This window comes from Heteronotia binoei, chromosome 11 (assembly GCF_032191835.1).
Source record: "Heteronotia binoei isolate CCM8104 ecotype False Entrance Well chromosome 11, APGP_CSIRO_Hbin_v1, whole genome shotgun sequence".
Classification (NCBI taxonomy): Eukaryota; Metazoa; Chordata; class Lepidosauria; order Squamata; family Gekkonidae; genus Heteronotia; species Heteronotia binoei.
In genome coordinates this window covers 67,299,944-67,327,098 of record NC_083233.1, presented here as the reverse complement: position 1 = coordinate 67,327,098, position 27,155 = coordinate 67,299,944, and positions in this window count along the sequence as shown.

Sequence of the window (27,155 nt, the reverse complement as noted above, 5' to 3'; positions counted from 1 at the left end):
ACCATGCTTTCCAAAATGCAAAAGAGAGCAATGAAAAGGGCACAGGTGGCCATTAGGGAGTACTGGTCCATGACCCACTTGCAAAAGCTTTACAACCCACTTTTGGGTCCCAACCCACTGGTTGGGAAACACTGACTTAGAATACATTACAGCTTAGCCCTCTTCCTTGAACAAATTATCTTCTTCTTCTTCTTCAGAACATAAGAGAAGCCATGTTGGATCAGGCCAATGGCCCATCCAGTCCAACACTCTGTGTCACACAGTGGCAAAAAATAACCAAGGTGCCATCAGGAGGTCCATCAGTGGGGTCAGGATATTAGAAGCCCTTCCACTGCCCCCCCCCCCAAGCACCAAGAATACAGACCATCACTTCTTCTTCTTCGTGATTCTCAGATGGTAAAGTTCTCAAGACCAGTCATAAAACAGCAATATAAACATACCTTTTTTTGTATTTATATGTACCACTACAATACATCTGGTTCAGCGCTTTGTTGCTATCCTAAGTAGTTTACAGACTGGTTTTAGGACTGTGATTCTAGTGGATTGCCTGCACTATAGAAACAAGGCCAGGTAATTCTGTTGGGTTTTTGGTTCAATTTCACTTCCTGTAATCATGAGTTAATTGTTTGTTTATGCATGCTGATGTTTAGCCAGTGAGTTGGTAGGACCAATGAGAATGTCTGCACATACTTGCCACCAGAGGCTAGGTGTCAATATGCATAGTGACCTGTAAGGAAGAGCCCCAACAGGCTAATCCATATATTTGGGCATTTGGTTACTGAAGGCATTTGGTTACTTTTATTGCCCTTTGTTTTAAGTCCTCAGATCTCCATGCAGTTGAAGTTAAGACTCGAGAGAATCAACATGTAGTTTAGGAGTTAAATAGAATATTAAATCCTGTCTTGTTTTCTTAGAACTCCGAGTCATTCCCTTTCCTCATTAGTAAAGTAAACTACTTTGTTTTTAAGCTAAACCGTGTTAGCTTAAGCCTGGTTATTATTTGTGGTTTACTCCACATTACTCTGCTAATCGTATCTCAAAATTCTAACAAATTAACAGTTCAGAACTACAGGGACACATTAGAATGATGAACATTTCAGAAGCACCCCTAAGAAGTTCAGCAATGGAAAGGTCAATATAATGGGAGGTCAATGTTCCTAAAAGACAACCAGCTGTAGCTGATCTTCTATTATGTGAAGTGGGTACTGGGTGTGTTCTGGGGTCATAATTCTCTGTTCTGTAGGTGAAATGGAGAAGCCTAAACAGCCTGGTTGCTGCCTCATGAGAACTAACACAAGAACATGCACTGGAATAAAAACTTGGCCAGACCATCTGGTGCATCTAGTCCAACATCCTGTTTGACAGACAAACCAACCAACCAGTTGCCCTGGAGGGCATAGAAGCCAAGATCTTCATCTGATGTCACTCCTGGTGTTGGGTTTCAGAGGTTTGCTGGTTTTGGAGGTTCCTTTTGGTCACCATGGCGAGTAGCCGTTGAGAGACTTATCCTCCATGAATCTATCTAACCCATCTACAACACACTGCAGTACCATGCAGATTCACAGGGTCTCTTCATTAGTCAGTATGGATTCCCCAGGGGTAGAAAGTTTGAAAGTGAATGAGATATAGTACATCTGAATTTTCTCCAATGCTTAATTCCACTGGGTTGAAGAAAAGCATATTCCAGGGTTGGGAGCCTTCATGCATTTGCGCGGTTTCTGCCAAATTCTAAACATGCTCCAAATCTATCTCCACCATGTGAAACTTCACACTGCTTCCATGGCTCCAGGTTTTGTCCAACATTCAATCTGTCCATTCAAAGATTCTTTGATAGAAGTCAATCAGTAATCACAGATGGGTTTTTATGAGTTTAGCTTTTCTCTAGACTGAGGATGACTAACTTCCACACTCTTAAAGATCACTTTATGGGGGGTGCTTCACACATGTTCCACCTGCAGTTCATATCAGTTTTCTACTACCTTATTCAGTTTCCTGTGTTGGCCAGGCCTCAGTGGCTGCTGCTAAGTGTCTAAGCCATGTTCACAGAAAACCATGGGAGAGTAGTATGAAAGTCCCATCTGTAGTAAAGTTTTATTTGTTGTAGCCTGTACACACATGAAAGCCATCACATTATATTCATGCAGAAGAACATAAGAGAAGCCATGTTGGATCAGGCCAATGGCCCATCCAGTCCAACACTCTGTGTCACACAGTGGCCAAATATATATACACACTGTGGCTAATAGCCACTGTTGGACCTCTGCTCCATATTTTTATCTAACCCCCTGTTGAAGCTGGCTATGCTTGTAGCCACCACCTCCTGTGGCAATGAATTCCACATGTTAATCACCCTTTGGGTGAAGTACTTCCTTTTATCTGTTTTAACCCGACTGCTCAGCAATTTCATCGAATGCCCACAAGTTCTTGTATTGTGAGAAAGGGAGAAAAGTACTTCTTTCTCTACCTTCTCCATCCCATGCATAATCTTGTAAACCTCTATCCTGTCACCCCGCAGTTGATGTTTCTCCAAGCTAAAGAGCCCCAAGCGTTTTAACCTTTCTTCATAGGAAAAGTGTTCCAACCCTTTAATCATTCTAGTTGCCCTTTTCTGGACTTTTTCCAATGCTATAATATCCTTTTTGAGGAAGTACTTCTTCACCAAAAGAGTAATTAACACATAGAATTCACTGCCACAGGAGATGGTTTGCTGATACAACATGGCTTTTCTTATGTTCTTGTGTTCATATCCCATGAATCCCAAATCCACTTCACTACAGTTGTTTTGGCAAGAACACAGTTCAGGAGTATTGGTATGTCATGCGGACGAAATGATCCGCATTTTCCTGCTGCACAAGTCCCATGCTCATCAGTGCCATTTCCCCACCAACAGATTCTCATGGGTTCCATTTATTCAACATTTGTTCTTGCTGTGCTACTGCAGGACTCTGGAGAGGAGTTTTTTTTTTTAAAAAAAGAGGGCAACTGGTATTGTGCTACTACACTATAATGATCTATTACTACTTACCTATTTCTTATTTCCATTTCAAGTTTTGGTTCCTCTGAATCCCCCAAATTTCATTTTTGGGGGTGGAGGGCGAAGTCTCCAGCCTTTTTGTTTAAGAGATATAAGGGGAAAGGTACAGACAGTCCTGAATGCTTGGCAGGCCATAGGGAAGCAAAGCTGCAAGACAGCTGGAGTGATACTATTTATATGTCAACATTGTGCTATAGCACTCTAGTGATATATTGCCGCTTGTCTATTTCAAAATGCAATTGAGCCCTTTTAGCACTATAACATATGCATGAAGGGGAAAAAAGAGGGTTCTGCAAATCACCAGTACAGCCCCTGAGAGTCAATGTAGAGTCACTCTCGAGCGTATGTGAGAAAAGTCAGAAAAAAGCACAGCAAACTCCCATGTGTGCAAGCTCCATCACCAACCTGCATGTCTTTATATTCACAGTGGCAATGAAAGCAACAAGAAGAATGTTTGTCATGTAGAAGGAGGCTTAATTAATGGTTGGTTTTAAGCAGCAGTATTTTTTTTTTCTGTGGTTAGAACTACCAGAAAGAGATTGCATGCATCTGGCAGAATACGACTTTCTGGAGTGTAAACCAACTCATCCGGGGAGATTTATGTATCCTCTCGATTTCCAAAGGGAAAAAAAAAACACAAACCACCTTCTTCAGGTGCAATGTTCTTCACAGCAGCTCAAACATAAAGCCTTCTAAATTGCGTGTTTTGGAGTTCCTTAGGGGATGTTTCTGTTACTCAGCACTCAGAGCTTTCAAGCTTATCCTTAAGATCGGTAATCATTTCCAGTTTTCCTTCGTGGTTTCTGACTCGGGGTGGGGCGGGGAGGCAGACTCGTCACCCTGTCTGCTCAGGATTCAGGCCTCCCCTCCGATGCCTCCTTTCGATCACTCCCAGACTTTGCATCAGAGCAAGAATGCTTGCAAGTGACTCAGGCTTTCTAACTGATATGGGAGAACAACCAGATAAGCTATACAGCATTTTTTCCCTCCAGCAATCTTTCTCCAGGCCAGTTTGCCCAGGGATCTTGGAGGGTTTTTGCCATCTTCTGGGCATGGAACAGGAGGCATTGGGAGGAGGTAGGGTTGCCAATCCCCAGGTGGGGGCAGGGGATCCCCCAGTTTGGAGGCCCTCCCTCCACTTCAGGGTCATCAGAAAGTGGGGGGAGGGGAGGGAAATGTCTGCTGGGAACTCTTTTATTCCCTAGGGAGATTTATTCCCATAGAAAATAATGGAGAATTGATCTGCGGGTATCTGGGGCTCTGGGGGGAGGGCTGTTTTTTGAGGTAGAGGCACCAAATTTTTAGTATAGCATCTAGTGCCTCTCCCCAAAGTACCCCCCAAGTTTCAAAAAGATGGACCGGGGGTCCAATTCTATGAGCCCCAAAAGAAGGTGCCCCTATCCTTCATTATTTCCTATGGAAGGAAGGAATTGAAAAGGTGTGCGTCCCTTTAAATGTGATGGCCAGAACTCCCTTTGGAGTTCAATTATGCCTGTCACAGCCTTGATCTTGGCTCCACCCCTAATGTCTCCTGGCTCCACCCCCAAAGTCCCCAGATATTTCTTAAATTGGACTTGGCAACCCTAGAAGGAGGCATTTGTGAATTTCCTACATAGTTGGACTAGATGACCCTGGAGCAATACTCTGTCTAAATTGTGGAATCTTCGGAGCAAAAATTCTACTTTGTGAGCTACTGGCATTAAAATTGTGAGCTATTGCACAAATTACTTTGCTCTGCGGCCATTTTTCCTGAGCTAAGACAAAAATGTGTGAGCCAGAGGTAAAAAAACCTGTGAGCTAGCTCACACTAACTCAGTTTAGAGGAAACACTGTCCTAGAGATCCCTTCCACTCACCACCACCACCTCACACATGCAAAATACAAGTGTTATAACTAGGGTTGCCAAGTCCAATTCAAGAAATATCTGGGGGTTTGGGGGTGGAGCCAGGAGACTTTGGGGGTGGCACCAGGAGACATTAGGGGTGGAGCCAAGATCCAGGCTGTGACAAGCATAATTGAACTCCAAGGGAGTTCTGGCCATTACATTTAAAGGGACAGCACACCTTTTCACTTCCTTCCTTCCATAGGAAATCATGAAGGATAGGGGCACCTTCTTTTGGGGCTCATAGAATTGGACCCCCTGGTCCAATCTTTTTGAAACTTGGGGGGTATTTGGGGGAGAGGCACTAGATGCTATACTGAAAAATTGGCGCCTCTACCCCAAAAAACAGCCCCTCCACAGCCCCAGATACCCGCAGATCAATTCTCCATGATTTTCTATGGGAATAAATCTCCATAGGGAATAATAAGAGTTCTTACAGACCCGGCGGAACTGGTTAAGGTCCCACAAGGCCCGTACCTCTTCTGGTAGTTGGTTCCACCAGCGGGGAGCTGTAGCCGAGAAGGCCCTCTCTCTTGTCGTTTTCAATTTGACCTCCTTCGGCCCAGGGATTGTCAGCAGGTTTTGTGAGCTAGATCGAAGCACTCTCTGGGGAACATGTGGGGAGAGATGGTCCCTAAGGTAGGCAGGTCCTCGGCCATATAGGGCTTTAAAGGTAGTAACCAGCACCTTGTAACGAATCTGGTACACAACTGGCACAAATGTTGTGGTATTTCAGGTCTTGTTGGTATGAACACAGGTTAGATATCCCTGTTTCTCTGCCAAAATAATTGTGTTGCATTGTTTCAAGTTAGGGTTGCCAAGTCCAATAAAAGAAAAATCTGGGGACTTTGGGGGTGGAGCCAGGAGACATTGGGGGTGGAGCCAAGAACAAGGATGTGACAAGCATAATTGAACTCCAAGGGAGTTCTTGCTATCACATTTAAAGAGACAGCACACCTTTTAAAATGCCTTTCTTCCATAGGAAATAATTAAGGATAGGGGCACCATATTTTGGGGCTCATAGAATTGGACCCTCTGGTCCAATCGTTTTGAAACTTGGGGGGTATTTTGGGGAGAGGCACTAGATGCTATACTAAAAATTTGGTGCCTCTACCTCAAAAAATAGCCCCCCCAGAGCCCCCAATACCCACGGATCAATTTCCTATTATTCCCTATGGGAATCATTCTCCATAGGGAATAATAGAGTGCCTAGTAGACATTTCCCTTCCCCCCCCCACGCTTTCTAAAGGGGGGGGAGGGCCTCCAAACTAGGGAATCCCCTGCCCCCTCCCTCTCACACACACACACTTACCAGATCTTCCTCCGGACAACTCTACTTCCTGTGAAAACGAAAGCAAAGAAAGGGAGGGGCCGTTCTCAGAAGCCCTTTCTGCTTCCTGCCCAGCCTTAAAGGGGCAGACATTTTGCAAACGGCTCAGGAGCTCTACAACATGAAGCCTAAAGGTATGTTCTCCCCCCCCCTCCACCCCCAACCCCCGCTTCCAGAGTTTTGAAGAGCGGGAGATGAGGCTGCGAACCCAGAAGTCTCCCGCCAGAGCGGGAGGTTTGGGAAGCCTAGTTATAACCAGGTCATAAAAATGCTGAAATTGGTTGGATCTAAAGTACCCTCAGCAGAGTTCTCTTACTAGGATGAGATTTTTCCTATCCCTCCTCACCTCCTGTTCCAGTCTACTGATCCCCTCACCTAGGGCTTTCTTTGTAGCAGAAACTCTTTTGCATATTAAGCTACACCCCCCTGATGTAGCCAATCCTCCTGGAGCTTACAGTAGGCCCTGTACTAAGAGCCCTGAAAGCTCTTGGAGGATTGGCTACATTCGGGAGTGTGGCCTGTTATGCAAAGGAGCTTCTCCTACAAAAAAAGCCCTGCCCTCAACCTTGCTGCTCCATTGGCCCAGGGGGCCCTTGTGAACAGCAGGGTGGGATTCTGCAAACTAAAGGCAGGATTGGTCAAAATTACTCTGCTTCTGCTGCTGAAAGAGATTTTTGCTGGCAGAAAACAACTTCTGGAATCTATCCCATAAATTCAGCATATTTACATGTATTTATCTCCCTTTCCTACATGGTTGCAAATACGTCTGACTGCCTCCATCCATTTGCAGATACATCTGACTGCCTGTCAAACATTTCCTGAACTTCTTTGCCAACATAGACAGGAAAGGGAACTGAAGTCCAACATGAGAAAGGAGTATAATATGATCTGTTTGGGAGGAGCTGTAGGGCTGTAGAATTTTGATCTGTGAAAGTCTCTATTCAGTAGAGCCTTCTGCTTAGTAGCCACCTTTGGAAGTATCATTGCTTTAGGGAGGCCTCAGAGTTTCTGTGACATCAGCAGCCATTGCACCAATCCGTAGCCTTATCTCAGACCTCCCTGCAGTGCACCAGCAAGCTCAGAGATTCTGTGACATCAGCAGGCATTGCACCAATCCGTAGCTTCATCTCAGTCCTCCCTGTGATGCACTAGCAACCTCAGAGATTCTGTGACATCAGCAGCCATTGCCCTAATCCATAGCCTCGTCTCAGACCTCCCTGCAGTGCACTAGCAACCTCAGAGATTCTGTGACATCAGCAGGCATTGCACCAATCCGTAGCTTCATCTCAGTCCTCCCTGTGATGCACTAGCAACCTCAGAGATTATGTGACAGCAACAGCCAGTGCACCAATCCATAGCCTCATCTCAGACCTCCCTGCAGTGCACTAGCAACCTCAGAGATTCTGTGACATCAGCAGGCATTGCATCAATCCGTAGCTTCATCCCAGGCCTCACTGTGGTGCACTTGCAACCTCAGAGATTCTGTGACAGCAGCAGCTGTTGCACCAATCCACAGCTTCATCTCAGACCTCCCTGCAGTGTGCTAGCAACCAAGGAGCAAAAGTAACGCTATAAGTACAATCAGGGTGGAGGGTGCAGATGCTTTGGATCCAAAAAGAGGGTCAGTAGGGAAAGCAAGTGAGGAGAACTTCACACGTCTGCAAGAAAATTCAAGATTGTTCAAAAGACTTCCTGGTCCCGCCTCCAAAGCCCCCCAAAACAGCTGGGGTTGAGGACTATGAGGCACACTAACTGAGCATGAAGAAAGCAAGCCCTGAATCAGGCCTTCTCCCAGCCCAGTTTGCCCACCTTCAACAAGCACGCACACAGCATCCAGCTAGCCTATTCTCCTGCAACAGAGAGCTTGTATAAACATCAGAGATGGACATAGCTTATTACCCACAGATTTCATGAATTAAATATACTTTGCTAAGGACACTAATGTTAGTACACACAGAGCAAGAGATGAGTGTTTGCTCTCCAAACATTTCCATAATTACAGGAGGAGTGCAAATTAATGAAGGGCCACTCTCGTTTTCCCTTCAACGGCAAGAGTGTATTTAAAAGGGGGAGAGGTATTTGCAGCTGCTGAGCAGCTAGGCGCCAGTAATATCAAACTTCTTTGCATTCAGGTTCTAACACTTTGTGATCAATTAAGAAGACAGCCCAAGATGGGCAGCGTTCTGACGCAGAACATGGGGAAAGATGGGAGGTGAGGAAAGGGAGAAGCGTTGAGTCTCCTCCTGGCAGTACAGAAACATGTAAAAAAAGGTCCTGTTGGATCAGACCAAAGGTCCATTGAGTCTAGGGGTGGAATTCTAGCAGAAGCTGCTTTGCATATTAGGCCACACACCCCTGATGTAGCCAATCCTCCAAGAGCTTACAAAAAAGAGTCTTGTAAGCTCTTGGAGGATTGGCTCCATCAGGGGTGTGTGGCCTAATATGCAAAGGAGCTCCTGCTAGAATTCCACCCCGATTGAGTTTAACCTATTGATATAATTAGTGATGCCACAAGGACTGAAAATAATTGATTAGTAATGTAACCCCCCTTGATCGTAATAGTCTTTTACAAATTATTACGACAAGATTCCTCTTGCCCTCAATTTATAACTCCCTTCAGAATTAAAATCAGATGTATTTTTAGGAGTTCTCTTCTCACCTACATCATTAATGTTCATTTGACTTGGCAAACAAGGCTAATAAATGGCATCAGCACATGCCAGAACTTGACTGCTCAGCCCTTTATTTGGTTTCACTGAAACTGTTCCAATGAAGAATGATTCAAGGTTTTTGAACATGCAGCTCTGGTAAATGTCACCGGAGCTGTTCCCACCTCTTCTTCTGTGAGAAGATGCCTACAAGTAAATATGGAACCAGGGGGAGGATGCTATAAAGATGTACAACGCACATAAAAAGAGCCTCGTGTGGTTGCCTGGGCAATGCTGTTCCATCCCTGTACCAATATCCTTGTACGATTATTAAGGCTGCCAACTTCCAGGTGATTGCAGCACTAACAAGAATGCAACTCTATATAATGAATTAAACTATACCAACATGAATAACAAATCATAAGTAATTCTGTTAGGTATATCAAATCAATATATATCAGCAAAATATGGTATATTTGGTATTATGTGAATTTGGCATACAATATGTGGGAAGTACTACAAATTCAGTGCATACTAAGATGTTGGAACACCGCAAGTAGAATATACAGTGACATGGTAGAAGCTCCCTTGGTGTCCCATTTTAAAGAGAAACAACAAATGTATGACATATGTATGGGAGAGACGGTGGCTCAGTGGTAGAGCATCTGCTTGGTAAGGTTCAATCCCCAGTATCTCCAACTAAAAAGGGTCCAGGCAAGTAGGCATGAAAAACCTCAGCTTGAGACCCTGGAGAGCCGCTGCCAGTCTGAGTAGACAATACTGACTTTGATGGACCAAAGGTCTGATTCAGTATAAGGCAGTTTCATATGTTCATATGATTCCTTTAAATATTTTGTGTTATACAGATATCACCCTTGGGGGTCCACTGATGGGTATTCAAAAAACCTTATTAAGGAAAGAGTCTGGATGGATTTTCAGATTAAATACTGTCATCCCATATGGATTTAACCTAGCACCGGATTTTACATGCTTTTTGTTAAAAATGGGTATGCAATAGTGCAACTTTGTGTCAGACACTTCTTTGTGTAAATTAATAGCATAAATGGCAAGTTGCAATATGTCAGGCATATGTGGCCCTATTTAGATTATGTGCCTGTAATTCTTTGACACCTGCAAGTAATTAGGGTTTTAAAAGGTATTATGCTTTTGGTTTGCAAAGTGACCACAGTGAATGAATGCCATCTGTCCTGGATGAATTGTTGAGAAGTTTTGCTGTATAAATAGAGTTTCCATTGTAAGTAAGTATGGCATTTCATTATAGGGGAGTGAAGACAGTATGGCATTATAGGACTATCTTTTGAAGGATATTTTTGTATTATTTCGGGTCCCGACTTTGATAAAGCTCCAAGTGAAACAAGCAAGGAGCTGACAGCCTGTTAGACGGGGCTTTAAGTCTCCCAAGCCTTCCCCGGACAGGACATTAAAATTGTAGGAGTGCTTGACTTTAGGACTACTCTGCAAAGAAACAGCCACATCTATAATCTTGGCAACCAAAAAAGAGAGTCGCATGGGATGTGGAACTGGAGAGCAAGTGTGGCACAAGGTACCATTGACTCCTATAGCACAGTTAACCCTTGAAGAACATCAATTCAAAAAGTACATGAAAATGTTTCCAATAAATTTTATTAATTTATTCAGGGTGACTCATGTCGACCAAAATGGTATGGAAAATGTCTTCAATATCAAAAATGTATTAAGGATAATATAGACTATCCACAAGAAAATGAAGCTGACAGGCAAAACCGGTCTATTCCCCTGTTTCGCTGTAAGCTTTATCTAAGCCATTGCTTATTCAGTTATATAATACATCTTCCACTCTCAATCAGCATCTCATTCTAAGACTTCCAAGAGTCAAAACTAAATTTTTCAATAGCAAAATGGAACTGTCCTGCCTTCCACTGCAGCACACAGGTCTTCATGAAACACTGCTCTTGGGGGGTGAGGGACTCTGAGGTTAGAAGAAGATGATATTGGATCTATAGCCCACCCTCCACTCTGAATCTCAGAGTCTCAGAGCAGCTCACAATCTCCTTTATCTTTCTCCCCCACAACAAACACCCTGTGAGGTAGGTGGGGCTGAGAGAGCTCTCCCAGAAGCTGCCCTTTCAAGGACAGGTCTGCGAGAGCTATGGTTGACTCAAGGCCATTCTAGCAGCTGCAAGTGGAATAGTGGAGAATCAAACCTGGTTCTCCCAGATAAGAATCCACACACTTAACCACTACACCAAACTGGGTCTCACGAAGGAGGTCTGCAATCAGAAATGGATTTTTTTTTTTGGGGGGGGGGGGGGGGCTGCCAGCTTAGTCTGGATCCAGCTCAGTTCCTCTTCCACTCCTGATGATGCACAACTGAATCAGAGCACAGGAAATCCTGATGCACGCCTGTGCCAAGAACTGAAGAGTCTGCCAAGCCTTTTTGTTTGCCAAGGCCCCTCTATGAAGAATGCACAGTTATGGTTAGTGTGCATTTGGGGCTTGCGATGCATCAAAAAATTTGCTCATCTGAATTCAGTTCCCTTTGCCTCTCTCAGGGAGGCTATAGTGACTCACCCAGCCAGAGGAGACGACTCTGCGCATTGCAGCCAAGTGACAGCTCGAACCTATGGGAACCCGACTAGCGCATCGGGCAAGAGCTGCATTTCCATGACAAATCGCCCGGATGCGCACCACTCCAAGCCTGACTCTGCCATCTCTGGCAAAACATTATTGCGTTGACTAGCGGAGCAAAATGTTTTATGTCGCTCTGAAAGGAACTGACACGGCTGGAGATTTAATCGCTTTGGATTCATCTTGGCATGACGCCACTTGCGCGCATAAATGGAGCGTTTAATGTTTAATGTGCTGCTCTGACTGCGCGGTGACCTTCTTGCTGCATTTACATGTCAGAGATTTCTGACGCGATGTCACTACAAGCAGCATCCAGTGGTACAATATGTAGCACGGCTTTCATGGAAACCCTTGCAGCCTGACATAGCAAGATGATGAACTGGCAGTTTGGAACATTCTCTGATAGGCCATGTTCTAATTTGCACACTCAGCTAAAGCTGAGCTGTGTCTACGCTCTGTTTATCGACAGTGGCTCTGAGGGCAGAACATGGGATGGGATTCAGCAGATAGAGGAATACGGTGACAATGGGTGAATGCTTGGATCAATAAACCAGCCACTGAAATTTTCACTTGATGGATTGGTAAATCGGTAGGAACATTGTCTAACAGGCAGGGCTGTGTGCTAAGGGTGCCAGGACTTGGACTACTTTGTTTGTGGTGTGCTCCTGTAATAAAAAGTTTCCAGTGTGTTCATATAATACAAAGTTACAAGGAAACATGGAAGAAGCTCCTTAGTCCTAACCAGGGCCCTTTTTTTGTAGGAAAAGCCCAGCGGGAATTCATTTGCATATTAGGCCCACCCCTGATGTCATTGTTCCACACAGGGATTTTTTGTTGAAAAGGCCAAACAGGAACTCTTTTGCATATTAGACCACACCCCCTGATGCCAAGCCAGCTGGAACTGCTTTCCTGTGTGTTTTTGTTCAAAAAAAGCCCTGGTTCTAGCAAGAAATAGTATTTCTGCTTATTAAAATTCTGCTATCTCATACATATTTCCATTTCCTTGAAAAGAAACCTAATTTTTGAGGCAGTATGCTGATTTGTTTCTGTGAACCAGTTAAAAAGCAAATGATCCATCAACACACACACACACACAAAAAAAATTTTAATAGGCTGACAGCTTGACACCAATTATGTCAATCATAAATAACAATGATGTCACCAGGGGTGGAATTCTAGCAGGAGCTCCTTTGCATATTAGGCCAGACATCTCTGATGTAACCAATCCTCTAAGAGCTTACAAAAAAGAACCTTGTAAGTTCTTTGAGGATTGGCCACATCTGGGGTGTGTGGCCTAATATGCAAAGGAGTTCCTGCTAGAATTCCACCCCAGGATGTCACCTACAGCTGCGTGACTCTGCAAGGCCTGACAGGCAGTGGGACATTCCCGGCAAGTCAGCAGGGATTAGACATCATTAGGCCAAGTGTAGTGCAACGTCAGTGGCAGGGGGATGGAATGGAACTGGCCATGGGGGCATTTAAAGCCTTGCGGCATGTCAGGAGGGAGAGCATGGGGTGAGGGAGAACAAAAGCAGGAGCTGCAGGAGGCTAGAACAACGTCAAGTCTGTAGCTGAACCGAAGAGGACGGAAGCAACTGATGCTGAGCAGGAGGCAGTGAGCAGCTGTGCAGTGGCGGAATCCAGTGAGGCTGCAAAGGCAGGTGGCCCCGAGCTGTGAAAAAGCCAGTGACTAAGATGTTAGGGGAAGTGGAAGAACTTGATAGGGCAAGTACATGCTGAGGAACCAGGGCTTTTTTTGTAGCAGGAACTCCTTTGCATATTAGGCCACACCTCCCTGATGTAGCCAATCCTCCTGGAGCTTACAGTAGGCTCTGTGAGAAGAGCCCTGTAAGCTCTTGGAGGATTGGCTACATCAGGGGTGTGTGGCCTAATATGCAAAGGAGTTCCTGCTGCAAAAAAAAAAAGCCCTGCTGAGTACTTTGGGAAAGCAGGCATGAGGCCATTGCAGAGGCTTAGGTCTGGGAAAGGGCTGAGGAGGAAACTTTAGGAGACCTGGCCTGAACTTGAGGCTGGCATCCCAGTCCAAAGGCCTGGGTTTTGTTACAGATGTGTTTGGACAATTCTATATAGTCCAGAATCCTGTTTCTAGCCAGTGTCCCATGGTAACTTACTATTATTAATATAGTTTTGCATCCCTCCTTCCTCCAGAGTTCAGGGCAGCCTAAATTAACACACGTCCTTACTGCACAACTGTTCAAAGTACTCAGGTACAAAAAACTTCTTTGCAGTAGGTCACCCTTGATATTTTACCATGGGCTGCCTATTGAGGAACAGAGGAATAAAAGCTGTACAGAGTCTCAGATCACAGTTCAGCATAGAGCTCCACCTGACATTCAAAGCAGCAGCAACCCAAATCCCTTCGTTGCTATTACCTGAGAGCTATTCCTGTTTTCTCATACTGGAGTGTCAGACAGCCATAAGAAAATTTCTGTTTGGGAATCCATTACTGTAAACCATACTAAGAAGCCAAGAGCACAGCCCCCTGATTTCCCTCTGCAATTCATGCTATGCCATTTCCACGCAAAAGCCATGTTCTTTTTTCTTTTTTTTTAAAGGCAGAAATCAGGAGAAGCAACACTGGCAAGAGAGTGTTGGAATTCATATCTCCGAAATTCAGTAGAACCGGTGCTCCAACTGACAAGTTATTTGGGAATGGTATATGAAGCCCTCGTCGGGGGTGTATGAAGCTGTGGGCTAAAGAAGGTCCACCTACCGAAACTGGTTCCCTCTTGCTTCATTTTTTGGCACAGGAGAAAAGAAACTTGCAAAGAATTTTCCAACTGAAGTCTTTGGGACTGAGATTATGATTATTATCAGGGCAATTATTCTCTTGTGGGTATGAAAGACACCAGACATTGTATATGACATAATATTTTTATTGTGTCTGTATTGTATCATTACAACCTGAAACTGTGGCAATATCGTTATTACTGAATATTTTTGGATAGCGCTACACAGTTTATCATTTCCACACAAAAGCCATGTTTGTTTGTTTTTAAGACAGAAAACAAGGTTTTTTTGTTTAGCAGGAATGCACGGGAATGCAGTTCCAACACGCTTGCCACCAGGGGGTGTGGGCTAATATGCAAATGAGTTCCTGCTGGGCTTTTTCTACAAAAAAACCCTGGCAGCAATATATATTTAAAGTGACAGTAGGACCAACACAAGTATTGCTACAAATAGCAAGCAAGGGAGGGAGGTCTTTTAACACTTGGAGTTTTCCGCCATGCATGGCCAACTTTGTTGGATAGATCTCAGTTCAGGGCTAGTTCCATTACGAAGTCTTTGAACTGCAACATGCACATCTTTCAGCAAAACCTGTTCTATTATTTCCATTCTGATCAAAGCACCACACTCCAGTACAGATCTTTGACTCCAAACAAAGCCTTCAGGACCTCTGGAGGATAAGCGCTTTGTCCGTCTCCAGTTCAAAACAGAGGCCTATTGATGTGGAAATGTATCTTCAGCTCATCAAAGAGCCACTCTAGCTGCCAGCCGCTGCATTTCCTATATCTACACGACCATAATGTTTATCAAGGTTGTTCTGGTGGAAATAAACAGATCGCCCAAAGTATAGAGGAGGTGACCATTTCATTGGCCATAAATGTTCCCTGGGGAGACTGGAATTGTATTGGTTTGCACCCAACAAGGATATGTAATGTTTGCAGGAAGAATTCTGTTCTTATAACTATTTGTCCTGAGTCTCAATTTCAGGTTCTTGTTCAAAGATCCACATACCTTTTCATGCTCCATCCAATCCCACAGCTTAGTCTAGATCAGGGGTGGCCAAACTTGCTTAATGTAAGAGCCACACAGAATAAATGCAAGATGTTTGAGAGCTGCAAGACAAGGAAGGAAGATGGGGGAGGAGAGGGAGGGACAGATGGAAAGAAAGCAACTTTTACTTTAAATGCATTCTCCGAGTGGCTGGCTGGCTTGGAGAACCAATTTAAAGAGACAGATGCTTTTTCTAAGCTGGCTGATGGGGTAGTGGGGGCTTCAAGAGCCACACAATATGTGTGAAAGGGCCACATGTGGCTCCCGAGCCACAGTCTGGCCACCCTTGGTCTAGACAGAACATGAAACTGCAGTGTAAATGAAAGTATGATTGATGTGATTGTCTAAACATGGGCCACTCCATTAACTATAAAGAGCAAGACTCAAGAGTCTGACAAAGGGAGATCTGATTCTTAAAAGCTTATACCATGGAAATCCTGGTGATCTTGAAGGTGCTACTGGATTCAAATCCTCCTCTTCTACTGCAGACTAACAAGGCTATTCACCTGAAATTAGTCACTAACTATGATTGTTTAGAGACATTGGACCAGGATCTGAAACCATGGTTTGAAGTTAATTTACCAACCCTTAACTATGTTTTTGTGTGATATACAAAAAAAGGACTTCCTGGACCTAATCCTAGCTTGTCTTTTGGCTCCACCCACACTGGCTAAGTGGAACTAACATTGCAAAAGGCATGATTTGAGATGATCATTAAGATCTGAGTGATCATCTACATGTGGCCCAGTCTGGTGCAGCGGTTCAAGTGTCAACTCTAAGTGGAGAGTTCCAGGTTCAGATCACAATTTATGCATGAAACTGGATGATTGTTAGATATGCAAAGTAGCAGAGATTTTTAAAAGCGCAGCAAGACAAATTTATTAGCTTTAAAGAAAGTTTACCTACTAATGAGAGAGTGGAGGAGGAGGTGGAGGACGACGACAACGATGATGATGATGATGATGATGATGATGATGATGATGATATTGGATTTATATCCTGCCCTCAGAGAAGGATGGAAAGAAGGGTTGCATCAGTGCTTAGGTCTCATGGCTCTTTCTTACATGCCCAGGGAAATGCTGTTCACCACTTTGAGGTCAGACAGTAATTTTTCTCCAGATCGATTTGGCCAGAGATCCTGAAGGGGTTTATTTCCATCTCTGTGGCATGGAGCAGATGGCACTGGAGGTGTGTGTGGGGGGGAGTTATTTGTGAGTTTCCTGCACGTGCAAAAAGTTGGACTAGATGACCCTGGAGGTCCTTTCCAACTCTATGACTCAAAATCACTCATAAGGTGCACGTGAAGGAGTGGGGAATCAAACCTGGTTTTCCCGCATTAGAGTCTGGGCACTTAACCACTACACCAAACTGGCTCTGGGAGTTGAAAGAAACAAACAATTCAGGAATAAACATCTTGTTTCTATCTGCTCTAACCTACATCTTTACCCTGAGAAGACTAGAGAGACAAGAACAAAGGGCAATAAACTGATACTCAATGCCTGCTCTCTAGTTCATCCCCAATGTGTTGATTATCCAATTGGAAAACCCCAGGGGTCATTTTGTAGCAAAATAGGTGGTGTAGCTCATCCAGGGATTGTTATGCAGCTGCATCTACTATTCAAGGAACAAGGTGGGAAGGAGGAGGTGGAACTCTCAGAAAGGTTCAAGAGCTGTGCTCCTGTGAGCTCCCGCTGAATCAGAGGCCTGGAAAATCCCAATACTAACTAATTATACATTTTGTCACTTAGTTCTGGCAGCCAATATGTGCAGGTTCTGCCACTGGGTCTCTAAATTTAAACTAACTAAGACATCAGCATGCATAAACAGTTAATTCTTTCATTACATCAGGCAGAGAACTTGTAAATCCCAACAATGACCTTAGTTTCCTAATTTAACCTACATCACAGGGTTACTATAGGGATAAAATGCACAAGAATCACGTATGGTACCTCTCAGGATGAAGGGATGATAAAAATTGCTAGTTATATTTCCAGTATCATCAACTGCAGTTATAGTCCTTGCATCTTTATTTGCATGCAAATTTTTCTCCCAAAATCGTGCTGTTTCATTGGTTTTATAGTCTTAAGAACACATAAATTTGGTCCTCATGTAAGCTTGTTTACAGGACTGTGTATGGTGCAACCAGAATTCAATACTAGAAAAATGAAGTTATCGACTCTAGCATAAAATTACAGATGGGTAAAGTCTCCTATGGTTCACTTCACGATTAACGCAGTCCATCTAATCCAGCGGTGGTCAAACTTGTTTAAAATAAGAGCCACATAGAATAAATGTCAGATGCTTGAGAGTCACAGGAAGGAAGGAAGAGAGGGAGGAAGGAGATGGGGAGGGGGAAGTGGAAGTGGAAAGAAAGCAACCTTAAATGTATTTTCCACCAGTTGGTTTGACTTGGAGAAGTGATTTAAAAGAGAGAAATGCCTTCTCCAAGCCAGCTGACTGGGCAGTGGGGGCTTTGAGAGCCACGCAATATGTGTGGAAGAGCCACATGTGGCTCCTGAACTGCAGTCTGACCACCCCTGATCTAATCCCTCTCAGAAAAACTCAGGGTCTTTCGAGGAGTTATTCATGGAAGAGCAGAAAGACCAAGCCCCAGTGAGGTCAGACCTAGCCCTTCTGTTTGCCTACTGGATTCTAGTTCAGTTCCGAGCCATTCTGTATATTAAGTTTCACTTCCAGCCAACTGACATCTTTCCCTTCCCTCCCAGAACTTGGACTGCAAAGTGCCTGTCTCCCTGAATAATTGCACATTCAGAGAGAAGACACCAAACTCAGCCAGGCTGGGTCAGAGGCTTCACCGTTTCAAGTGCACTACAATATAGATGAATCCAGTACTCAGGATGCAAAAGCACCGAATCAATACTCCTCTGTGCTTACAACATTTGAGACAGGAAGCAAAGTAGAGTTCATTCTACGAGTAAACTGTAACACTCTGGGAGGAGAGAGAGAGCAATAAAGACTTTATTGGAGCCGAACCGCTTGTAAATGTTAGCGGCTGCTCTTTGCAGCTAGATATGCCAGCTTTTAAAGTTGTCTGGCATCTTCATTCTCTTCCCCCTAAACGTTTTCCTTCCTTGGCAGCCACATCAGGTACAACCAGGTGAATTTTTCTTGCCAGCTGCTCAGATTTTAATAGTAGCAGAAGGAGTCATCGAGGCCAACAGGATGAAGGGAAATGGTAAAAAAAAAAAAATTAGCATTTGGCTTGGGTATGTGTGCCTACCATGAAAACTGGCATTACATATCAAACAACAGCCTCTCAAGAGTAAAGTGTAGAGATTCTCCTTTCCTTCCATACTTTGCAGTTCATATGTGATTCTCTAACAGATCTTAAATAAATATTATTTATTTATACAGTTCTATCAGTGTTGTAAGAGCCCCGTGGCGCAGAGTGGTAAAGCTGCAGTCCTGCAGTCGGAGCCCTCTGCTCACGACCTGAGTTCAATCCCGGCAGAAGCTGGTTCAGGTAGCTGGCTCCAGGTTGACACAGCCTTCCATCCTTCCGAGGTCAGTAAAATGAGTACCCAGCTTGCTGGGGGGAAAGTGTAGATGACTGGGGGAGGCAATGGCAAACCTCCCCATAAAAAGTCTGCCGTGAAAACGTTGTGAAAGCAACGTCACCCCAGAGTCGGAAACGACTGGTGCTTGCACAGCGGACTACCTTTACCTTTTTATCAGTGTTGCATGGCATGCAGCAGATTTCTTCAAGCACAAAGAGACAGCCTGGCTCCAGGGAGTTTACCATCTCAATCTGGGTAGTGGAAAGGAGGGACAGGCAACCAAAATGGACCTTATGACCAGTGTTCCCTCTAAGCTGAGCACAATTTTTTAGCCTCCAGCTCACACATTTTTGTCTTTGCTCAGGAAAGATGGCCCCAGAGCAAACTAATTCATGCAGTAGCTCACAACTTTAAAGCCAATAGTTCACAAAGTAGAATTTTTGCTCACAAGACTCCACAGTTTAGAGGGAACATTGCGTTATGACCTATGGTTATTATGACCTTATAAACTTAGCTTGTTATTTCTGTTTGCATCTGTTAAGACATTTCAGTATATTGTGTGCTTCTACACTAATTTGGTGTTCAACCTCTGCCTTGTATATACATGGACAGGCAAGTCTGATACTCTGATTCCATCCTGTTTGACAAAGTGCGCGTACACACAAAAGCTCACATCCTGAATAAAACTTGATTGACTTAAAGGTACTTACTGGACTCTAACTTTGTCACATTGCTTCAGACAAACATGTCTACTCACCTGGATAATCCAATGTTGTTAGATGTATTTCAGTTTTTTGTTTCACCTATGTGTATAGTAGGTTCATAGTAGGTTCAGGATGGACAAAAGGAAATACTACTTTATACAAAGTTGGAGCCCAGTAACACCTTTAAGACAAACAAAGTTTTATTCAGAATGTAAGCTTTCGTGTGCATGCACACTTCAGACAATGAAATGGGGGTGTCAGCGAGCAGAGTTATTGTCTGATGAAGGGTGCATGCACACGAAAGCTTACATTCTGAATAAAACTTTGTTGGTCTTAAACGTGCTACTGGACTCCAACTATTGCTTCAGACCAACACGGCTACCCATCTGGATCTAACTACTTTACACAGAGAGTGATTAAATGAGGAATTCTTTTTTTGTTTTATGATTTTTATTGCTTTTAATGTATTTTATTAATATTGTAAGCTGATGTTCTTAAAGGGAGACAGGAAGCAAATATGTTAAATAAATATGTATTCCGCTTTTTCCTTCTAGCCCTTCACTCAGAGATTTTACCCCTTTCCTGAGAGTTGATGGGAAGAAAACCTCTGAATCTGATACCCAGGAACTTCACGCAGAAAGCAGAAACAGAGTCCCAGTTAGATGTTCTTCCCCAAGAGGCCTTTCTCCCTTTCATTGGCTCAAACAGCACAACTAGGCAAGGAGCTTCAGGTGGGCAGCCGTGTTTGTCTGAAGCAATAGAACAAAGTTGGAGTCCAGTAGCACCTTTAAGACCAGCAAAGATTTAGTCTGCATGAACACAAAAGCTTATACCCAGAATTAAATTTTGTTGGTCTTAAAGGTGCCACAGGCAAGGAGCTGACCAGTATGCTGTCTTTGAGAATTCTCTGGCTATCCTTTCCTAGAGAAAGATGTTACACTTTCCTGCAAACTGTATGCTTTTTAAATACAGGTTGGAAACCTAGCATTTACTTCTGCTAACAGAGTTGTCAACCTCTGGAGATCTCCTAGAATTACAACTGATCGCCAGACTACATATATCACTTATTTTATACAGATCCAGTTTTGGGTTGGGAAATACTTTGGAAATGTTGGAAGTGTAGCCTAGGAAGGGTGGGGTTTGGGGAGGGGAAGGACCTCGGTAGGGTATAATACCATACAGTTCGCCCTCCAAGGCAGCCATTTTTTTCCAGGGGAACTGATCTTGATTGTCTGGGGGTCAACTGTAATAACAGGAGATCGCCAGGGGCTACCTAGAGGTGGCAACCCTGCTTTTTAAACAATGTATTCCTCTTCTGGAGAAAATGGCTGCTTTGAAAGGTGAACAGCATGGCATTATACCACACTAAGGGCTTTCCCCAGTCCCCTCCCTAACCTCACTTTCCCAGGCTCCACCCATCAGAGCTTTTTTGTAGCAGGAACTCCTTTGCTTATTAGGCCACTCACTCTGGATGTAGCCAATCCTCCAAGAGCTTACAAGGCTCTTCTTACAGGGCCTACTGTAAGCTCTTGGATGATTGGCTACATCAGGGGTGCATGGCCTAATAAGCAAAGGAGTTCCTGCTACAAACAATGCCCTGCCACCCACAAATCCCCTGGTATTTCCAAACCCGGAGCTGGCAACCCGATTTAACTAGCAAGTGCCGATACAATCAGAGAAGATGATGAGGGGAGACGATCATTGAAAAACAAGCCAGGCAAATAATCCACACTTTGTGAACAAGTCTTTCATCAGTGAAACCATTTGCAATCAGGGCTTGTTTTCCCCCTCGTAACCACCCTGGGACGATTCCTTTTTTATGTTTGGGGGCCTTGGTAGCTGAGCAAATCCAGAAGGGCAATTATGAGTCAAAAATCTATTGTGGAGAAAGCCTCAAGTGTCACAGAAACAAATAAATGCCAAAGGCATCCTGAGACAACTGCAATCACCACACCAAGCCCTCCTCGTCTGAAACTGTGTATCCTGATGGTGCAGAAACATAAATGAATGCTACAAAAATGAGACAAAGCAAACCACACCACACAACACTGCAAAGGAATAAAGACAGACGTATCAGCTCATCCCAATCACAATGCTGGGCCCCTGGCGCCCCCCGGGGTCCTTTGGCGTGGCCATTGCCCCTCTACCTGCGACTGCCCCCTTTTGGTCTCCCGCTGGTGTCCCCTGAGGTCTCAGAAATAGGGGGAAGGAGCCGGGTTACCGCACCTCAGGCACCCTGTCCCCTCCGGCTGTGCTTGGGCTCCTGTCTCTCTCTGTTGGCAGCCCCTCTGCAACATCAGCCAGCTTCCTCCCCGACCTCTTGGCCCTCGGGCCTTTTATCCCTCCTGGAGTTCCCTCCCCTCTCCCCGGGTCCCACCGCTCGCTGGCTCCGCCCCCACCGATAAACCCAGATGCCGAGGAGAGGTGTTCCGGGGCTTGGCCTCTCTGGGGCTGCTGGGTTGTTCATGGCCATCGTGGAGCATTGTGGCGCAGAGGCACCAGCCGCCGTGGCTCAGTCTGCTGGCCCCTCCCTCCTTCCCCGTCGAGCTCCTTCCACACCTCTCTTCTCTTGCCATCGCTGACGCTGCAAGGCAGCCAATCTCCCCACACCCGGGGACAGGCGTGCTGACTGTGTGGGCCTGGGGGCATTGTAGGTGGTGTCGCTCTGCTGCACACTGTCGAGGTATGTTGGGGTTCAGCGGTGGGGGCTGCCAGTGTCGCCCCGGGTAGCCCCCCAGTTGCCTGTGGGCGGGGAGGGAGGCTAGTGGGAGGGGGGGCACCCTGCAGAGTCCTGGTCCGGGCTGGACGGGACACACAGAATGCCACAAACTCCACCGCCTGATACTCCTAAATGAGCAACATCAGTGGAATCTTTTCCAAATTGAACGACATTTGGGGGAGGGGCTGTGGCTCAGTGGAAGAGCCTCCGATTGGCATGCAGAGGGCCCCACGGTCAATCCTTCCAATCAAAAGGACCAGGCAGGAGGTGACGTGAAATACCCCAGCCTGAGACCTGGAGAGCTGCTGCCAATCATAGTAGACTATACTGACTTTGATGGACCAATGGTTTGATTCAGTATAAGGCAGCTTCATGCGGCAGAACAGCAATCAATTGGAGAAGTTTGTTGTAGACCTCAGAAGCTGCCAATAAGATGCCAAGGCAAATGAAAATACCTGGTAAGTAAGATATCTATTAAGACCAGGGAGCAAAAGACAAATCTCATCTATATCACTCGCTCTATACATCCCTGGCCAGTTTCTACATAACCTCCACGCATCTGGCAAGGAGAGCTGTGTTTCTTGAAAGCTCATGCTACAATAAAATTTGTTAGTCTTAAAGGTGCTACTTGTCAAGTCCCTTGCCATTATCTGTATCTGTTTGATGTAACCTAAGGAATGTATGATTAGATTGCTTAGACTGCTAGAGAAAGGAAAGTTAACAGCCTGCCTCCTGGGAGCTGGGAAACCGCTTGGTACCAAGGCCGTGGCTCCTCTCTAAGACTGCTTTGTAGAATGCTTGGTAGTGAGTGTGGGTGTTATTTGTAGCCATTAAGTTTGAACTGTCTTCATGCCCTAAATTTAGTCGTGCTTATAATGACCCCTGCAAGAGTATATAACCAAGACCTGTTTTGCTGTGTGCCAGTTTCGACACTGACTGCATGTCAGTGTCAGTGTTTCCTGCCTTACCATAAATGCTTATCCAAACACACGGAGAATCATAATTATTGAAGAACTGGGATCTTGACCCTACTGGACTCTTTGCTATTTTACAGCAACAGACTAAGATAGCTAACTCCTCTGAATCTATGACTCACTCCAGGGTAACTATCAAACTGGGCTCGTGACCCTGTGCTACAACCACCAACAAGTTGGCCAATAATTCAGAAATACTACCCATCCATTGACCTGACCTGAATGGCCCAAGCTAGCCGATCTAGTCAGATCTCAGAAGCTAAACAGGGACCAGCCATGGTTAGTACTTGGATGGGAGACCACCAAGGAAGTACAGTGTCAAGACACAGAGGAAGACAAGTTTGGTGTAGTGGTTAAGTGCGCGGACTCTTATCTGAGAGAACCGGGTTTGATTCCCCATTGCTCCACTTGCACCTGCTGGAATAGCCTTGGGTCAGCCATAGCTCTTGTAGGAGTTGTCCTTGAAAGGGCAGCTGCTGTGAGAGTCCTCTCAGCCCCACCCACCTCACAGGGTGTCTGTTGTGGGGGAGGAAGATAAAGGAGATTGTGAGCCGCTCTGAGACTCTGAGTGGAGGGTGGAATATAAATCCAATGTCGTCATGGTTGACAAAGGCATACCAATTCTGAACAACTCTTGCCTTGAAAACCCTATGGGGTCAACCATAAGTCACCTGCAACTTCACTGCACTTTCCAGCCATCACCCACACACTGGGGATATGCAACTATGCCTCTTTTTGTTCCATTTTTGGGTTCCTATGTTGTCATGCATCTGTTCATTCTGCCCATTTCCATTCCTGGTAGCGCTGATTGCATTTTTGCCATCGGTTGTGCATAAACGGCAAATGATGTAAAAGTGGTAAGAAACGGCATAAAGTAATCTTCAAAGTAAACAGTAAAAATTCAAGAAAAGGGAGAACTAAGGGTCAAAGTGCATGTTCGTGTTGTCAACGAGTTGGATTCAAGTTCTCTGGATTCAACTTGAGCTCCCTGCAGGTGCACAGCAGCTACAGGGAACAGCTTTTTAAAAATAAAGGTAAGTCAAAAGAGCCTCAGGAAGGAAGTCAGCAAGGTATAGCCCAATCCTGTCAGATCTCTGAAGCTAAGCAGGGCCAATTCTTGGATGGGAGAGGAAGGCAATGGCAAACCACCTCTGCTTCTCCCTTACCTAGAAAGCCCCTTGCTTGGGTCAACGTAAGGAAATCCTGCTTTACACAGAGAGTGATTAAAATGTGGAATTCACTGCCAGAGGATGCAGTGATGGCCGCAGGAATAAAAAGCTTTAAAAGGAAATTAGATAGATTCATAGAGGATACATCTATCAATGGCTACAAGCCATGGTGATTGAGGGGAACCAGAGCCAGGAGGCAACATCGGTGGAAGGCCCTGACCTCTCTGCCCTGTTGTTGGCCATCCAGAGGAACTGGTTGGTCACTGTATGAGATAGGATGCTGGATTAGATGGACCAGTGGTCAAATCCAGCAGGGCTCTTGAACATATGAACATATATGAACATATGAAGCTGCTTTATACTGAATCAGACCCTGGGTCCATCAAAGTCAGTATTGTCTTCTCAGACTGGCAGTGGCTCACCAGGGTCTCAAGCTGAGGTTTTTCACACCTATTTGCCTGGACCCTTTTTAGTTAGAGATGCTGGGGATTGAACATGGGACCTTCTGCTTACCAAGCAGATGCTCTACCACTGAGCCGCAGTCCCTCTTCTTACATTCTTATGAAGGCCTCAGCTTCTGTTCCCCATTGGCCCTCCAGAGGAACTGGATGGCCACTGTGTGAGACAGGATGATGGACTAGATGGACCGCTGGTCTGATCCAGCAGGGCTCTTCTCATGTTGTTATAAGTCATTTGCAACCTGGTGGCACATTAAGAAGAAGTCTTAGAGTGGTTTACAATCTCCTTTATCTTCTTCCCCCACCACAGACACCCTGTGAGGTTGGTGGGGCTGAGAGAGCTCTCTCAGAACTGGTCATAAGCAGAACAGCCCTGAGAGAACCTGTGGCTGACCCAAGGCCACATCAGCAGCTGCATGTAGAGGAGTGGGGAATGAAATCTGGTTCTCCCAGATAAGAGTCCGTGCACTTAACCACTACACCAAACTGGTGTATGGGGGGGGGGGGGGACTCCTGCTTTAACTTCAAGCCATTTTCCTGCATGAAATACTGCTGAGAGAGGGAATTATTTATCATTATTATTTTTCTGCTGCACATGTACAGAATACTCCACAATTGGAACAGCACAAATGGGGAACTCTCCCCCAGCACTGCTTCCACGAAAGGGGGTGAGGAAGCCCTTCCTCCCCACTGTGGTGGGGTTCCAAGTCCATTTGGGCTGTCCTGTATTTTTAAAACACCATTCCTCACAATTGTTGTGCTGCTACAGAGAACCCAAGCTGGGCCCAGAATGGCATGAAAAGAAATATGGGTTATATTTTGCACAAGGGAGGATGTAAAACGAAGCAGGTCATAGAATCATAGAACAATAGAGTTGGAAGGGACTTCCACGGTTATCTAGTCCAACCCCCTGCACAATGCAGGAAATTCACAAATACCGCCCCCCAAAACACAGGATCTGCATTGCTGTCAGATGGCCATCTAGCTTCTGTTTAAAGACCTCCAAGGAAGTAGAGCCCACCTCCTCCCGAGGAAGCCTGTTCCGCTGAGGAACCATTCTAACGGTCAGGAAGTCCTTCCTAATGTTGAGACTGAAACTCTTTTGATGTATTTTCAACCTGTTGGTTCTGGTCCTACCTTCTGGGGCCGCAGAAAACAATTCCTCACCATCCTTAGTATGACAACCCTTCAAGTAATTTAAGATGGTGATCATATTACCTCTCAGTCAGTCGTCTCCTCTCCAGGCTACAGGCCCAGGTCTTTTTCAAGTTGAAGACAGCAGGACTGAGAAATCCAATAGTGTCCCTAACAAAGGCTTAACTGCCAAATCCCAGTTGTTTTAATTTGTGTCCTTCAGTCCTCCTTCCCTTTGCCTCAAATTCATGCCAGCTTTTCACCCTTCCATTCTAATTTCAAGATACAGAAATTTATTTATCCTATTTATATCCCACCCAAAGTGCGCTATTGTCATGCTTCTCCCACCCCCACCCCATCCCTTTAGTCCCTCTAATTTAGTTTCCCTGACAGAGGAAGTCAGCTGTGATACTTATCCAAACACTCCAAATCTCATACTGGCTGGCAGGCAGCTATAGAAGCCCAGCTGCTCAGAAGGTGGCTCGTAATTTAACAGCTCTGGGACCCAGCTGTTCCATATCCAAGCATATAGAGACTGTTGCTATTTCACAACCTCTGCCTCTGGAAGAAGGGAGGGACAGACTCAGTCCTTCAACCACAGTCCCTCTCCCAGCATTCCAGAGCCAGGGTGAACATAAGACTGTAAGAACAGGACTGCAGGATCAGCCCAAAGGTCCAGTTAATCCAGTATCCAGTTTCCCAGAGTGGCCAACCAGGTACCAGGGCATGAGGGCAAGAGACTTCTCCAGGGCTTTTTTTCAGCAGGCACACAGTTCTGGCTGACTTGGTGTCAAGGGGACTGGCCTGATATGCAAATGAGTTCCTGCTGGGCTTTTTCTACAAAGAAGTGTGGTGTAAAACAATGATGACATCAGGGGTGTGGCCTAATATGCAAACGAGTCCCTGCTGGGCCTTTTCTACCAAAAATGCTATGCAAAACAATGGTGACATCAGGGTGTGTGATCTAACATGCAAATGAGTTTCTGCTGGGATTTTTTTGCCTAGAGATCTCCAGCCAGTAGAACTGATTTCCAGACAAGCAAGATCTGTTCCCTTACTCTGGAGGGTGGTGCCTATGGAATTATACCCTGCTGAGGTCCCTCCCCTCCCCAAATATTGCCCTCCCCAGGATCCACTTCCCCCCAAATCTCTAGATATT